Source organism: Scyliorhinus torazame, chromosome 18 (assembly GCF_047496885.1).
Source record: "Scyliorhinus torazame isolate Kashiwa2021f chromosome 18, sScyTor2.1, whole genome shotgun sequence".
NCBI classification, from domain to species: Eukaryota; Metazoa; Chordata; class Chondrichthyes; order Carcharhiniformes; family Scyliorhinidae; genus Scyliorhinus; species Scyliorhinus torazame.
The window spans coordinates 54,642,130-54,657,983 of NC_092724.1; the positions used below are offsets into that span (position 1 = coordinate 54,642,130).

At 46.6% G+C, this 15,854-nt stretch overlaps 1 protein-coding gene across 1 annotated transcript in view; it reads left to right on the top strand.

Moving 5' to 3' along the window:
• The first annotated feature begins 260 nt into the window (after nt 1–260).
• LOC140395214 (receptor-type tyrosine-protein phosphatase delta-like) overlaps nt 261–15,854 on the top strand; it is a 634,165-nt gene continuing 618,571 nt past the window's right edge. The window contains exon 1 of the mRNA XM_072482754.1: nt 261–432. The gene's annotated coding sequence lies outside the window, so the exon portion shown is untranslated. The remainder of the gene's footprint in view (nt 433–15,854) is intronic.

The following is a 15,854-nucleotide window of genomic DNA, read 5'->3' on the forward strand; positions in this document are numbered from 1 at the left end:
ACATCGTCCATGGTGTTGGGAGGGCGGGGGGGGAAGAATTTCGCATTGCTGATTTTAAATCCTGATCAATTCTCTGCAAAAAGGCTCCTTTAAGAAATAGAGCGAGAAGGGGCGCTGTCACTTTAACACCCTCTGTCACGTGGCCCGCTGTCCGCTCCCCCTCCTCGAGCCGCCGCCGCGGCGCGCTGTCGTCAGGGGACGTGCGGCTGGCGTGACGTCAGGACGCCGGAGTTCTGAATGACATCACCCCCTTGGTGACTTGCTCCAGCTGAGAGTGGAGAGGGAGAGAGAGAGAGGCTGAGAGCTGGGAGAGTCTGCAAGCAGCAAGCAAGCAGCAACACACGCACACAATCACACTGGGATTACACAGTTCTGCAAATAAAGGATTATTCACCAGGAAAATGTAAAGGAAGAGCAGCAATATTTGACCAGGTAAATGCTTTATTCTCTCTTTCTCTCTCATTTCAATGCTTTGATGATATGTGTGTGGGGGGGATGTTGTGTGAGGGAGGGCATTTAAATTCCTTTGTATTCCTGCTGTGATGGTTTTTTTTATTTGCACATGATTTCTTGCAAGGGGTTTTTGTGTTGCAGCGAGTGGGAGAGGAGAGACTGCAATGCCCCCTGCCCTACAAAAATGCCCCCCACTTTGAATTTCTACTGAAGCCAAGGAGCTTTTATTTTTTGCTGGCTTACTTTTGTCTTTCTAAAAAGGAAGAAACAAAAAATCTTGCACAGAGTGGATAGGATGTGTGGGCATAGATTTGTCCTACAGCACTCCAGAGGTGATATACTAGGCAGATGTAAAAAAAAACAATCCTTGTGTTGTGTGATTGTGTGTGTGTAGGGATGGGGAAAGCCAGGGGCAGCGGTCGGGCAGGGTGTGTGTGTGTGTGAGAGAGAGAGAGAGAGTGAGGGGTTTAAATGGGCATGGACGCAGTGCATCTGACTTGGGTAGGAGTGTGCAAAGGATGGAAGGAAACGGGGTTGTTGGGTTTGGCAGGTGAGTTCTGAACTGTGGCTCGGACAGGGCACTTCACAAATGAACCTGCAGGTTATGGACGAGGGGGGAGGGGGGCAAGGGGGTGGTAAGAACGATACTATTTGAAGGCACGGAGGGAGATGCCATGGGTGGGCAGGACAGCCTTTCCAAATCTCGCCCCCTGAAGATTTTATTTTGTGCAGAGGCTCGTTCTCCTGTCAGCGGATCCTTCAGGGAGCCAACATCAATAATAATAAAACATGTTTGCCTCTCCTCTGCTGGGTTGCTTTTGATTAAATATTTGGAAACTATCGATCGGTTTGTTAACGTTTACTTTGCAATGCCCCATTGCTTTCTCCATGGCGCGTAAATATTTTAGACATCGGGATGGACAAGGGGAGCCTCCAGTCTGCAAGTTGTGTTGACGGTCCCCACATTACCCACTGACGGATTCTGCAGGAAAAGACATTGTGGGATGGGGAAGGGCAGGAAATGAGACCCGTGAATGGAGAGTGGCAATTCTTCCCTCTGAGAGGGACAGGTCTGAGACCTGTCTTATTTTTTTGTTGGTTAACAGAGCAAGCCTAACTCCATGGAAATAATGTGAACCCTTTCCTGTTGAAACATTCGCTTGGTAAGAATTGCTGAGTACTGGACGTGACAGTTTGATGCATTAACCAGATTGTCTGCAACTCCGCCAAGCTTCACATTTAAGGAAGGGATAGATACAGATCAGATAGACACACGGATTGCTGCCTCAATATACATTGCAAGCGATCGCTTCCTTTCACTTTTTGGCTCGAGGGGAATTGTCTTCGCGTGAGGAGATGGGGTGGTTATTGGATCCATTCTGTTGCAACTGAGCTTTCTCTCTTTTGTTGTATTTAGTTAGTGTCGGGGCAAAAATAGACTTGAAAAATCGCCTCCATTGACCTCTCCATATGGGAGATCGATGCCTTCATTGGGGAAAGATAAGTAAAAAAATTAAAGGATGTGTTTGTTTTCATTGGGTATGCCAGTATTATTATGCCATAACAAAGGTTCATCAATAATAACTCTCCATTATTTTCTTTTAAATGAAGATTAAAGTCTCTTCCCCTGAATGATGTTTTAATGTTGAAGTCTGTCTGCAAATTATTGGAGGAATTTGATTAATATTGATTTTCTCTCTCCCTCAAAGAGTAGAGCTATGAAAATGAGCTAAGGTTTAGCATTCATTATTGTAATCGTGATTATGGAGACTTCAATATTCTCATTTTTTTCCTCCCTCTCTCCTCTCTCTCTCCCCCCCCCCCCCCCCCTTCTGATTTGGGTGAGACTAATCGGTTTACAAAGACAACGATTAACCCTTCATGTCCGGACAGTTTCCTCACAACTTCTGATTTAACCTTCAGAGACAGTGTTGAAGAAAGACAAGTATTGTCTGAGAAATTCAGATACCTCGGGGAGAATACTTCTCCCCCCCTTCCCCACGCCACAGATGACCACAAGATAATTCCTGCATGGACTTAGCCAGCAAAAGCTCTTTTGGTGCAAGGAGCTTGTTAATAGGTATTCCTGGAGATTTAACATTGACTTGTGCTGTGTGGGGAATGAACAATGTTCCGTTGCATTAGTGACAGTCACTAGCTTTGGTAAGCAGTAATTTTTGATAACAGCAATTGATCTGGTGGTGTGTCTCGGTGTGTTTTTCCTAGGGGATGAAGTTACTAATTATTTTAATTGATTGTTAGTGAAGTAGATTTTTCATTACTGTTCTGTTTTTTTTTCCTCTGTCTCTTTGCTGTTCACTCTAGTGGGAGCAAAGAGCACTGCGAGGGTTAGAGAGCGAAATCTGCTGCCTGGCCAGCACCAAGCAGGCAGGTGCTCTTTATCCAGGTGTTTTGTGTTGGGCAGATGTAGTGCCCCTCTGTGGCCAAGTGGACGTTTTATTTTAGACGGAGCCCTGAGAGTATTGAGATGAAATGAAATGAACTTATTGTCACAAGTGGGCTTCAAATGAAGTTACTGTGAAAAGCCCCTAGTCGCCACATTCCGGCGCCTGTTCGGGGAGGCTGTTACGGGAATTGAACCGTGCTGCTGGCCTGCCTTGGTCTGCTTTCAAAGCCAGTGATTTAGCCTTGTGCTAAACAGCCCCTGTGTTGTGGAAAGGCTGACTCTTCCTTCGTTAAGAAGAGCTCGTCAGGTCAGCTCTTACCGCCTTCATCATCCGTAGCGAGGTCTCACCCCACATCGGGCCTCGAGCCCACTTCAGATAGGAATGGCACAAACCCAATTTTAAAAGACTCTGTTCCAGATTTCAATCGAACCACCATTCTTGCGCCGTTGCGTGGCACCCTCTTTGGTTCCAGACCAGGCGTATTGTCCGGCAGGGTGCCATGCCTGATGGCAGTGCTAGTCGAGGGCTGCGTACTACATTCTGAAAATTGGAATGGCCATCCAAAGTCGAAACCGCACTCATTGTGAATGAGCACTCGGTAAGGCGGGTAATGCCATTGAAATGGGTCTGACAGCATTGTCAATCGACTGTGAAACCCAGTCCTGTTTTATCAATCTTGCTTTCGAGCGAAATGTCAAAGCAAGACTCCATCTGCCTTCTCAGGTGAACGTGACAGATTCCATTGCACTATTGGAAGATGAGCAGGGCGTCCCGACCCGGTATTCTGGCCAATATTTATACCTCATCCAGCATCACAAAAACAGATGATCTTGCCGCTGTCACTTTGCTGTTTGTGGGAACTTGCTATGTGCAAACCTCCTGCTGCTTTTCCAACAACACAGAAGTGACTGCAGTTGACAAAGTATCTCATTGGCTGTGAAACACTCTGGGACATCCTGAGGATATGAAAGGTGCTATAAAAATGCAAGTCTTTCCTCTTTACAAAGCCATGCCCTGTTTTATAAATCGACCACAAATGAATTGATACCTGTGCATCCGTGTGCACCTAATGTACGCCCTGCTGCTGCTTACTGGGAAACCCCGGGTCTGATTTATGCCCCCTGTTAATGCTTAACTGGACCTCAGAGGAAGAAGAGAGTTCCTAGCGCCTGGGCTGTGGGTCTCACCTGACTGATTTATTAAGCCTACCACCTGATGCTGAGGAGACTCATTTTTTAAAAACTGGATTTTGCGGATCTGGCATGTTTGTGCTGGGTGGGTGGGTGAGATGGGGGTGGCACCAGGGTGAGTGCTTTGGGCTGAGTTTGGGTGTGTGCACCAAGAGCCAGTGGTGCCCGCTGGGTTTGTAGAAACACAGCCCCGCAGTGCCCATGGTCACCAGAGGGTGACCGCTGCCTGTAACTTGTGGTATCACAAGCCAGCAATGAATCAGTGTCTGGAGAAGAGGCAGAGAGAAATTTTGGTTGGGGGGGGGGGGCTGGTAGAGATGTGGGAGCGAGAGTGTTATGTTCATGTCCTGCTGCATTCCCTCTGCGAATAACTGATTGTAGATGTTTGACAGAATCACACTGAGGTGTATATGTAAATCTCTGGAGGAGGCAATGGACGGGTGGAGGCAGTGTTCCCCATCATTCATGGGGAAAGACATGCTGCCTCTGTGACAGGCAAGAGACAAAGAACTGGGACTGACTCACCAGCAGTCACAAAGAATGGGGTTTGCACTGTAGGCTCCCAAGCAACAAGCACCTTGTGGACCATCCGCAAAGTGTGACTTTCGGCTTTCATGTCCAGACAGTCTGCGGGACACCCGCTGGTGATTCTGCAGAGCAGCCTGCTGGCATCTATTTCATTTGATTCTGGTCGTGCTGGTGGAGTTGAGCAGCAGCGGGCAATAGTAACTGACTGCCAGAGAATGAAATTAAGCCTATAAGATAAACAATGCTGTCACTGGGCTTATTTAATCGCACGCTGCTACCAATCAGCTAAAGCACAAGCGACAACTACCCCAATGCTGTTTCAATGCACTCACACTCGCCGGCTAGTGTTCTCACCGGCAAACTCACCGGGAACTCTTCTCATTTTCAGCACAGGGCTCCAACGTCCATTGTCACACACATTACAGCCTTTGGAAGAAGGGGATCCCGGAGCTGTGTGGTGTCCTTTCACTGCTCCTGTATCGTCTTTTCCTTTCAATACACATGACTTTCAACAATTGTATCCAACCCAGTGCCTTTAACCTGATATCCCCTCCTACTTGAGAGAGGCCAGGTGAACACTGGGTGGTATTTGAAGAGTTGGAGGGTCTCTGGAAGCCAGCGAGTGAAGAGGTTCAATCGGGGAGTCCCATCGAGTGATGACTCGATGACCATGGGGCCAGGAATGTTACACACAGGAGACAAGAACTGACAGTATCAGGCTGGCACATATTGTTGCGGGAGGTTGCCTCACTGTCCCTTACAGCAATAACTTGTTAAGTAAATATTCGATCTTCCTGATCATAAATGGCAATTTTAAAATGCAGTATTTTTATTTTTTAAAGGATGCAGTTTTGTTGACTGCCACTGGGTGTCTTTAGCAGTCTGTGGAAATATTAGATGGTAAATTGCATTTAGTGTCACCTAGTGGCAAAGAGGTTAGGAACTCGCTCTGCATTTGCTCGTGTGCTCCCCTGTAGCAATTTCTGCTGCGGAGTCACAAAGTTGTGGGTTCAAGCCCCACTCCAGGACTTGAACACAATCTAGCCTGACTTTTCAGTGCAGTAGTGAGGAATGTCGCGTTGTCAGAGATACATTAACCCAAAACCCTGTACTCTTGTTGAGATGGATGTTATATTGATCATTGACATTATTTGAATAGGGAGTTCGTTCGGGGTCTTTGCCAGCATCCCCCCCACACACACTCACAATCATCAGCATCATAAAGCAATTCACTAGCCAATACTTGCTGTTCATGAGCTCTGTGCAAATTAACTACCACGTTTGACAGATCTCCAGCAAGGTAATCTGCTTCTCAATTCACAGCCACTGACTTAACCCTTCAAAGGCAGAAAGGGCTGATGAAGGCCTGTTGAGTTTAACCAACTGTGAGTGAGTATGTTTTAAAAATAATCCACAAGTTGGGCAGTCTTCTGAGAAATCCCAAGAATATAGAGGTGCTCTTTCGTTCACAGTTTATTCCTTCTTGCAGAAGTAGAGTGTGAAACCTTTTGATGTAACTGTCCCCCCCGTGTCTGCGTGAGTTTCCTCCCACAAGTCCCAAAAGACGTGCTTGTTAGGTGAATTGGACATTCTGAATTCTCCTTCAGTGAGCCGAACAGGTGCCGGAATGTGGCGACTGGGGATTTTCACAGCAACTTCATTGCTACCTACCTGTAAGCCTACCTGTGACACTAATAAAGATTATTATTTCATTGCAAAATTCCTGTTTCCCCCCCCCCTTCCTCCAACACTGCCCCCATCTCCTGAGGGCACTGGCTCATTAACCCCTTGATTGGGGGCACTGAGAAAAAGCGAAGGATGCTACGGCTGCTACACCCTGCTTATTACCTACTGCTGACTTTACAAAGAAATAAAAGAAGTGTCCTTTGGGGGAAATTGGGCAGTGTTCCCTCACTCTTGATCACAATCAACTCATTCCAGCTGAGCTGGGGAAATGGTTGTCAAAAGAGTTCAGAATTAGTGTGATGCCCTGGTTAGTCTGGGTAGTCAAACAGACATTTGGCATTCAGTATGTAAACTTACAACTGATAAAATGGCCATTTGGTCTGTAAATACAAGGCGAGTAGCTAGTCCCCATGCAATTGCATCTTGACATTAGTCAGGTGGCGATGGGTTGCAGACAGAGCTTCCTTTGGCTATTTATTGGAGGAATTGTAATGTGACTCCGATCCGTACCTTTAAGGCATGCATTTTGTTTTGTTGGTGGAAAAGCAAATTTTGTCACTCTGATTGTGAATCTTTCAATAACATTACAGTGGTGCCCGTGGTGGTGGGAGCGTCGGGTGTCTGGGCCCATTGGCTGCCCTGAGGCAACTGAACAATGCATTGAACTGACTGATGGATGTGGACGCAATGCTGTACAGCAATACTTACTAACTGAGTGGGTGATCTATTCGGCGTAAGGGAGGCAGCACACAATAATCACTGAAACAAAGAGCCGTTATTCATACTCTCCCCAGATCTCCAGCAGAGTGATCAAATCGCCTCTAGTTTAACCCTTCAAAGGTGGAAGGGGTTGATGAAGAAGGCCTGTTGAGTTCAGGTAACTCACAAAGCCTTTTACCCCACCCTACTCTGTTATGGGATTCCAGCGGAGCAAGACAGCAGATTAAAATTAGTTTATTTTGTCTGGCAGTTCAATAGTGCCAGTTGTCCTTTGGTGTCCCACCTGAGTGGCCCCTCTGTTAGCCCAGATGCATTTGTTGCCTGCTATTCCACAGCAGCGGTCCTTTGCAGCTGAGCCCAACCCTTATATTCATTCAACGTTTAATGGTGGCCAACTTTACCAAAAGATCATGAGTACAAAGAACAAAGAACAAAGAAATGTACAGCACAGGAACAGGCCCTTCGGCCCTCCAAGCCCGTGCCGACCATACTGCCCGACTAAACTACAATCTTCTACACTTCCTGGGTCCGTATCCTTCTATTCCCATCCTATTCATATATTTGTCAAGATGCCCCTTAAATGTCCCTATCGTCCCTGCCTCCACTACCTCCTCCGGTAGTGAGTTCCAGGCACCCACTACCCTCTGCGTAAAAAACTTGCCTCGTACATCTACTCTAAACTTTGCCCCTCTCACCTTAAACCTATGCCCCCTAGTAATTGACCCCTCTACCCTGGGGAAAAGCCTCTGATTATCCACTCTGTCTATGCCCCTCATAATTTTGTATACCTCTATCAGGTCGCCCCTCAACCTCCTTCGTTCCAGTGAGAACAAACCGAGTTTATTCAATCGCTCCTCATAGCTTATGCCCTCCATACCAGGCAACATTCTGGTAAATCTATATAGTAGAAAGTCTATTTAATGTTCTTTCCTTTTCTCCGCACCCGCCCACCCCCACTTCTCACCCAAATGAAGCTGTGCATGGCACCCCTCCAACTACTTAAGCTAATTAGAATCATAGAGTGCAGAAGAAGGCCATTCAGCCCATTGGGTCTGCCCCAACACTTCGAAAGAGCACTCTCCACTCCCCCATCCACCCCTCCATATCCCCTGTAATCGCACAACCTAACCTGCACATCCCTGGACACTAAGGAGCAATTTAGCATGACCAATCCACCTAACCTGCACAACTTTGGACTGTGGGAGCACCCGGAGGAAACCCACGCAGGCACGGGGAGAGAGTGCAGACTCCGCACAGACAGTGACCCAAGGCTGGAATTGAACCCGGGTCTCTGGCGCGTGAGGCAGCACGCTGACCACTGCGCCACTGGTCAACAATTCAACAACCTTTCTTTGTACTCCACCAGTGACCGTTTGAGCACAGAATACGGCCAATTGGCCTTTCATCCCTATGCCAGCTTGGTAGAGCCCATTCTGCCACTCGTGACGCACGACCCCGGAAATGTTTCCCCTTCAAATGTTCATCAGATTCGCTTTTGAATGTTACGATTGATTCTGCTTCCAAACATCCTTTCTGGCAGTGCAAGATCTTCGCAACTTGCTGCTTTCAACTGCTTCCTCATGTTCCCTCTGGGTCTGTTGCCAAATACCTTTAAATCTGTGTTTTCTGGTTACCTACCCTTTATCTGTTTGAAACAGTCGCTCTGTCAAAGCTTGTCACCATTTTGAAAACCTGTATCAAATCTCCTCTTAACTGCCGCTGCGCCAATGAGAACAACTGCTTCTCCAGTCTCTGCAAATAACTGAACTTTATCATATAAGAAACAGGAGCAGGAATCGACCATTTGGCCCATCGAGCTTGCTCCACCATTCAATATGCTTATGGCTGATCTGACTGTGGCCACCTTTCCTGCCTGTGCCCCCATAACCCTTGACTCCCGTGTCAATCAAAAATCTGTCTAACTCAGCCTTGAATATAGTCAATGACCCAGTCTCTACCGCTCTCTGGGAAAGAGAATTCCAAAAGCAAACAACCCTCTGAGAGAAGAAATTCTTCCTCATCCTCGCCTTATATGGGAGATGCCTAATTTTTAAAATGGGGCCCTGGTGCTAGATTCTCCCCAAGAAGAAACATCCTTCCGACATTCACTCTGTCGCACTACCTCAGAATCTAATGTTTCAATAAGATCACCTCTCATTCCTGAGTACAGGCCCAACCTGCTCTAATGTTCCTCATCAGACCAGTCTTTCGTCCCAGGAACCAGCCTTGTCAACTTTCCCTGAACTAGTTCCTATGCAAGTGTATCCTTCCTCAAGTAAGGAGATCAAAACTGTGCATGATACTGCAGGTACATTCTCAACAATGTCCAGTAAACTGTAACATGACTTCCCCACTTTTATATTCCATCCCTCTTGCAATAAAGGCCAACTGTCCATTTGCTGTCCTAATTATTTACTGTATCTGCATGCTAACATTTTGTGAGTCATGTGAGAGGGCAGCACGGTAGCATAGTGGTTAGCGCAATTGCTTCGCAGCTCCAGGGTCCCAGGTTCGATTCCGGCTTGGGTCACTGTCTGTGCGGAGTCTGCACATCCTCCCCGTGTGTGCGTGGGTTTCCTCCGGGTGCTCCGGTTTCCTCCCACAGTCCAAAGATGTGCAGGTTAGGTGGATTGGCCATGATAAATTGCCCTTAGTGTCCAAAATTGCCCTTAGTGTTGGGTGAGGTTACTGGGTTATGGGGATAGGGTGGAAGCGTGGACCTTGGGTAGGGTGTTCTTTCCAAGAGCCGGTGCAGACTCGATGGGCCGAATGGCCTTCTTCTGCACTGTAAATTCTATGATAAATTCTATGATATGTACGAGGAAACCCAGGTCCCTCTGTGCCCTAGTATTAAGCAGGGTTTCTCCATTTAAATAATATTCTGCTCTTCTAGACTTCCTGTTAAAGTGGACAACCTCATCTACCTTATAATCCATTTGCCAATGTTGTTGACCACTCATTTATCCTTTGCAGATTCTTTGTATCCTCCTCACAACTTGCTTTCCTCCCTATCTTCGTATCGTCAGCAAATTTGACAACAATACAGTCGGTCCCTCCATCCAATTCATTTAATATAGATCGCAAATAGTTGAGACCCCAGCACTGGTTCCTGAGGCACTCTACTAGTTACAATTTGCCAAACTGAAAATGACCCATTTATCTTGACTCTGCTTCGTCTTTGTTCGCCAATCCTCCCTCCATGTTAATATATCACCCCAACACCATGAGTTCTTGTCTTGTGCAGTAACCTATTATCTGGCATCTTATTAGCCTCCTGGAAGTCCAAATACACTACATCTACTGGTTCCCCTTTGGCTATCCTGCTTCTTACATCCACAAAAAACATAAGAAATAGGAGCAGGGGTAGATCGTGTGGCTCGGCAGGCTTGCTCCACCATTCAGTACGATCATGGCTGAGCCAAAACTTCAACTCCACTTTCCTGTCCATTTAAAATATATCTTGATTCCCTGAGAGACCTCTGTCTAGCCTAGTCACAAAGTCCCGAAAGACATACTTGTAAGGTTAATTGGACAGTCTGAATTATCCCTCAGTGTACCCAAACAGGCACAAGAGTGTGACGACTAGGGGATTTTCACAGTAACTTCATTGCAGTGTTAATGTAAGCCTACTTGTGACACCAATAAAGATTATTATTATTATTATTAGTCTTATGGCTGGGTATGGCCAGGGTAAATAGTGAGAAACTGTTCCAACTCAAGAGAGCATCAAGAATGAGGGGCAACAAATTCCAAATAATTGACAAATGAAGTAAAAGTGATGTGAGAAAATGTAGTCTCTTGAGTTGGAACAGAGTCTGCATCAACTCTCTGAAAGAGCACCGTACCTAGACCCACTCCCGCCATGGCCCACTCATGGCCAATTCACCGAACCCGCACACCTTTGGACTGTGGGAGGAAACTAGAGCACCCGGAGGAAACCCACGCCGACACGGGGAGAAAGTACAAACTTCACACAGTCACCCAAGGCTGGAATTGAAACTAGGTCCCTGGCACTGTGAGGCAGCCGTGCTAACCACTGTACCGCCATGCCACCATGATTTTCCAAATGTCCTGCTTGGGGGCCTTGTCTCTGAGCCAGAAGTTCTAGGTTTGAGTCGCATCTCAGGACTTGATGGCAAGGAAGGTGCGCTCATTTAAAAATTTTTTTTAGAGTACCCAATTCATTTTTCCAATTAAGGGGCAATTTAGTGTGGCCAATCCACCTACCCTGCACATCTTTGGGGTTGTGGGGGCAAAACCCACACAAACACGGGGAGAATGTGCAAACTCCACACGGACATTGTCCCAGAGCCGGGATCGAACTGGGACCTCAGCGCTGTGATGCAGCGGTGCTAACCACTGCGTCACCGTGCTGCCCGGGAGGTGCACTCCTAACGCGTCAAACAGGTTGAGTACCAACTTGCTCATTCTTGCCTCCCTGCCGAGGTCATGGCACTGTGTGTTGGACCTGCCTTCAGATAGAGAACGGAAGAAGAAATGTCCTCTGTTACCTCCTTAGTAATGGATTCCGACACTTTGCCAATGACTGATGTTAGTCTAATTGACCTGTGGTCTCTTGCTTTCTGTGTCTCTCCTTTCCTGAATAGCCCTGTTACATTTGGGCATTTAGAACCATTGCACTTACTGTCTCCCCAGTGCACCTACAGTCTCCCCAATGCACCTACTGTCTTCCCAATTGAGGTATAAATATTGGCCCAAATATTGAATAAATCCCTGGCTTCTCTTCACTATAGTACAATGGGATCATTTACGGCCATCTCAGAAAGCAGACAGCGCCTCGGTTTAATGTCACATCTGAAAGACAGCGCCACCAACAGTGCAGCCATCACTCCGTACTGCATTGGGAATGACGAGCTACATTAAAGGATTCGAGTTCCTGGAATGGGGCTTGAACCGTTGACTCTGGAGTTGAGAATGCTACCAGCTGAAGCATGGGTGTTTCAATGGAAATGGCCATGGTGGTTTTATCCCCAGGCATTCTTGTGGTTTTAATCCTCTGCATGTGTCTAAGGAGAAAGGCTGAGGGACAGAAATGTCCGCCCTTCTTAAACCCCCAGTTACATAACCCCCGCTCAGTGTATGGCGGCATTGGGATTTCAGGAGCTGCCCCTGCTGTACAGAGTTTCAGGAGGGCAGTTCAGCACATAACTCTGCTTCCATTCCTGAACACTCGGGCATGCTGCTTAACCCTCCAATTTAGACAAAATGCACCTCACCATCCATGAATAGTTTGTCACTGAGAATCACCAGGCTAACTGTACAGTTGGCAAGCACTGAGCAAGAACTCGAAAAGCCTGAAGGTTTTCTGAGGAAGGGAAAACTGAGGGAGGAAAGAGGTTATGCCTTGCTGGCCACCAACATTGGATAAACCGTTGAGTTGGCTCCAACTTGTATCATTGATTGGGGTGTGGTCGGACTGGGCCCTCCTTCGCCACTTCCTCTCTGCTGCTAAAGAAACACTGAAGGTGATGGCAGCTACCTTTTGGTTTAGCAACCATTTTGTGTGAGTGCTGGGTGCTGGGGATGATGTTTTGAATGCTTCCCCATTGTCACAGCCAGTTGCCTCTACATCATGGTCAAAGTAAATGTGTTTTTACATGGGGCGTCAATGCAGCATTGTTAATCACTGCTCTTGCCATTCTGTAAGCATTTCCGTTGGAGGTGCCAACTTTCAAATGAGATGTTAAACCAAGTCCCACCTTCCCCCTCGGAGAATGTAAAAGATCTCGCAGCTATATTTTGAATAGGAGGAGATCCCTCGCTGGTGGCCTGCCCAATATTCATTTCCTAACCAACCACGGATTATCTGATCATTATCACATATAATTGTCGCTCGGTCATCACAAAAGGAGGCTCTTCGGCCCGTGAGTTCTTTCAAAGATCAGTCCAGTTAGTCCCACTCTTCCTTCCCCCCCCGTCCCGCCCCTTTTTCTATCTCCTCATGATTTTTTCTCCTTCAAGTGTTAATCCAGTTCCATTTTTGGAGCATGCTATTTAAACTGTAACTGCCACCCTATCAGGCAGTGCATTGCAAATTCTAACCACGAAATGATTTTCATGGTGTCACCTCTGGTTCTTTCGCCACTGACTTTAAATCTGTGCCCTCTGGTATTGACCATTCAGCCACCGAGAGTGGTTTCTCCATATTTCCTCCTTCCCTTCAGGTACCATTCCCTAAGAGGGGGTTGGTGACAATGGATTATTCCATGATGATGCCCGTTGCCTTCTGCAGTATGTCTGACCAGGAAATTCTCCCCCTCTTACCGCCTGGTGTACAGGGAGGATTTACAGATGGATCATCAACCTGTTTGGTCACAATATGAACCATTGCCATCAAGTCCTGAAGTGGGACTTGAACCCATTGCCTCTGGCCTAGAGGCAGAGATACACCTCCACTGTGCCACAAGATGTCTCGTCTGTCCTTGTTTACTCTAACTATTTACCCTATTGAAACCCTGCATGATTTTACATTCTCTGTCAAATTGCTATTTTGTGAGATCTTTCTGTGCATAAACGTCTGCTCTGTTTCCTATATGACAACAGCGCCTGCACGTCAAAAGTACTTAATTTGGGGGCGGGGGGGGGGGGGGGGGGGGGGTTATATTTGGGGATGATGGGGGAGTGGCGTTCAGCCTCTCTGCACTGCACTCTGCACAATTTATTTCACATGGAGCTGCTATTGTTGGGATGTCAGGGAGTAGTGATTCCCAGGAAACTACATTCTTAGTACATTTTACACTCCCAAAGAGGCCCAGTGACCGATCAAAATGAATTTACATTGCACGGGGAAGAATGAAGTTGAATATCTTTCCCTGCCAACAGAACCAAAAGTTTGCTGTCTGATGTGCACATGTATAAGCTAAAATTTAAGTTGGTTAGCCCACCCCGGTTGTTATGACATTGAAGGGAATGATGTATTAAAGGACACAGCTTCTCCCCGCTCTGAATGCAACGTCAGTTATTTTCTGCCAATGAGGTGGTCCTGCACCATACTGCATTGTGTAGTTGATATTTTAACCTGTCATTTAAAATGTTTGGGGTGGAGGGGTTTGCAGTTGACGAGATGCAAGAATGACGCAGGTGGTTTAAATAAACAGGCACAAGGCGTTCGAGCCAAAAGACACTAACACTCACAGTAATTAAATGGACTGGAGTGAGTCATTCTTTGCACAAAATGACTTCACCGGCGATGCCTTCATTTCCCTGGTGAGTGGAGAATCTTTCCATTGCCAAAGTTAGCGTGCGTGCAACTCAAATCACCCCAGGGTCCTCTTGATCGCCTGGGGATCAGCACAGAGGAAAGAAAGCACAACAGAAGTGCCAAAATGACTGGAGATTCTCTCTCAAAGAAACAAAACTGAGGAAAGAAATGCAAGTCCTTGCTTCTCTTTGGAGGATTGCCCTTCAGGTCGCGGTGCTTCCGCTGGTGCCTGTGTGTATTTGCAGGCACCGTGTTGCGTGACTTGGTGTCAAGCAAAGCTACAAAATTGTCAATTGTTCCAACACATGGGATCTGCCCATTTGTCCACCAAATCTCTGCTCCTGTTTTTCTCCATTGTGGATCTTCCCTGCTTGCTTCCCATTACGTTTAAAATTCCTCATTTTCAAACTAACTTTTTAAAGATTTCCTGGAACTGGATGTAGCAGGCAGTTCTGCATTCCAGGCCTTGGATGAATAAATGTTGAACAATTTTCACTTCAATTCTTTAATTCAACTAACTTTCCCTTTTTTTTAATGGTGCTCTTCACTGTTGCTTATTTGACAAAGAAATTGGTATGGGGGATTGGTCTGTGGAAGGAGTGAACTCAATATGACCACTGGTGTCTCAAATCCCACCGAGTTTATTTCTGAAGTTATCCTGTAGTTCTTAGGAACAAAATGTGAGGCATAGCTTTTTAAAAATAAATTTAGAATACCCCATTTTTTTTCTCCAATTAAGGGGCAATTTAGCGTGGCCAATCCACCTAACCTGCACATCTTTGGGTTGTGGGGTGAATGTGCAAACTCCACACAGACAGTGACCCATGGCCGGGATCGAACATGGGTCCTCGGCGCTGTAGGCAATAGTGCTAACTACTGCGTCACCGTGCCGCCCGTGAGGCATGTCTTTTTGTTTTTCGTCAGGACCTTGTCTCTAAAGGTGAGATCTCCAAGCCGGGAAAATACCCCCCTCATAGGTGGTCACGAAAGAGGAGGCCATTCAGCCCATTGTGTGTCAGCCAAGAACAATTCAGCCAATACCTATTCGCCCGCATTCTCCCCAGCAAACTGTCGCAAAGCATTCCGAGACAAATTATTTTGAGGGTGATTGTCCAGTCCTCTGGGTTTTTATTGTCTGTGGTTCTCAAACACTCGTTGGCAATGCAGAAATAAATCTGTACGTGCAAACATTCTATTGCACAATAGTTCACTGTGGGCTTCTATCAGTACTGCAGTTAGTTTTGTCATTTTGTTTTGTGAGGCTCACAAAGCAGGATGAGGCCTTTCAAAAATGATATTCAGAGAAATAATTTCAACAATGCAGGCCTCCACCATTAAACTGCATCAGGAGTACATTTATTTTGGTTCTCTTTGCTACTGATGGTGACTTTGTTGTGTGTGTAGATGTGGACATCCGTCATTCTATCTGACTTTTTGATTTCTCTTTGCATGTGCCATTATCTCGGGTGTTGTTTATCTCTTTCTGTGTCACCACCTCTTTTACGGTCTATCTTTCTCTCTCTTTGTGGCTCATCTTTGTGTCCCTCTCTTTAAGTGTCTCTCCCTTCCTCCATGTCTCTCACTCTCTGCCCCTCCCTTTTTTACCCTCTTTTTCTTTCTCCCTCACTCTCTTTCCTTCTTGCTCTC